Genomic DNA, 1,671 nt, shown 5'->3' on the forward strand with positions numbered 1-1,671 from the left:
CTGGAGGGCCGACCCACCCAAAACCTGAAATATAACAACCCAGCCAGTTATTTGTGGGCGTCCTCGATTCGAAAACATGTTATTGATTACTGGCCCGCGCACTGCAGCGATAGTTTCGGCATCTCCTCTATTTCTTTGGCGAGCCGCGAGCAAATGTGTCAAGCCAGGAAGATAATCATATACAGGAAGACCACAGCGCAGCCACATACTTTACAAAATGGAACAAATTTCAAAATAAAACACCCAGGTTTATGCTGATTTTGGATGTCTTGACTTCACAGCTGGAGAGAGAGAGAGAGAGAGACCGGTTATCAGGCACGCAGTGAGAGAGACAGACTCACACAGACACAGACTGTGACGGGGCGCATGCCTGCCGTCACGGTAGTGATGCGCTACCTAGTTTAGCTCTCTAAGACGGACTGTAAATGTTACCTGTTTATTGTGTTAGTGTGTCAATATGCTGTGTTTCAAATCGTCTGTTAAACTAGCCATTCATCAAATTCCTCATAGTAATCCCGTAGTGTTCTTGTGCACAAATTTAACATCTAATACTGCGGTGATTTATAGGCTAGTCATATCCATCAATGCATCATTCTCTATTGTTTAAAACCATACCGTTTGTCACAAACATAACCAGGTATAATAATCACACAACACTTACGTCTTTGTTAAATGCATTGCTGTTTATTTAGTTTAAAAGGTAACAGTATTATATGTAATCTTTGTGGCTTACCGGCGTATGCTCTCTTCTGTTGATAAAGGAAAGTTTGCCGCGATCGGGGAGTTTAAATGACGTTAGTACATCCGGGGTAACAGGAAGTGACCGGAATTAGGAGTAATTATTTTATTGTCCGTCAAGTTATCTTGTGGCTTAATGCAATGTTTTTGTGAGTGAGGTAAATAATCTTCTGTAAATTTCTAGCTTATTAGATCTAATAATTTTGGGCTGTTTGTAGCTTTTAATGTCTGCTCACCTTAGCCACCCCTGTATGTTAGTTTTGGTTGGTATGTTCCAATTCCAGGGGCGCGCTACAGGTCTTTATAGACTGGCCGTTTCAGTTGTTGCGAGGAGGAGAGGAGTGAGGACGTAAGTCTGTGGAAGGCTCAGGTGACTAGTTTGAAAAGTCAACTTATATACAGCTGTATCTCTGTATCATTTATCAATTTTTGACTCTCATGTCAATTTATTTTATTTTTTGGTGAAAGTATTTTTTTTTTCCCCTTTTTCTTTTTTAATTTTGGTTTTGTTAATTTTTTGTTTTGCCTGTGGGCCTTAATTGGGACAATTATAATAAAAGCCCATCATTTCAACATCCTCTTTGACTCATCCTGAGTGTCATTATCTGCTCACGACTACTCTACAACATCTACCTTCAACACAGACACACACACACACACACACACAACGGGGGGGGGAGGGTCATAACGGACATCATTGATGCCGTTGGAGGTGTCCTGGCAGCATTTTTACAGACGCCTCTTTTACAATGTTGGCCTACGGGGAAAATCCTTCCTGGGTCGCTGGGAGATTTTTTGTTAAGTTAAAAACAGGTCTAATCTAACAGATATGGACATATTCTGCCCTATTTGGTCAGCAGATCAGAGTTGCAGGAAACAAAGTGGTTTGTCAGCAGCCATGCAAAATGTCATCAAGATATATGATTTGACCTG

Source organism: Sander lucioperca, chromosome 6 (genome assembly GCF_008315115.2).
Source record: "Sander lucioperca isolate FBNREF2018 chromosome 6, SLUC_FBN_1.2, whole genome shotgun sequence".
NCBI lineage: Eukaryota > Metazoa > Chordata > Actinopteri > Perciformes > Percidae > Sander > Sander lucioperca.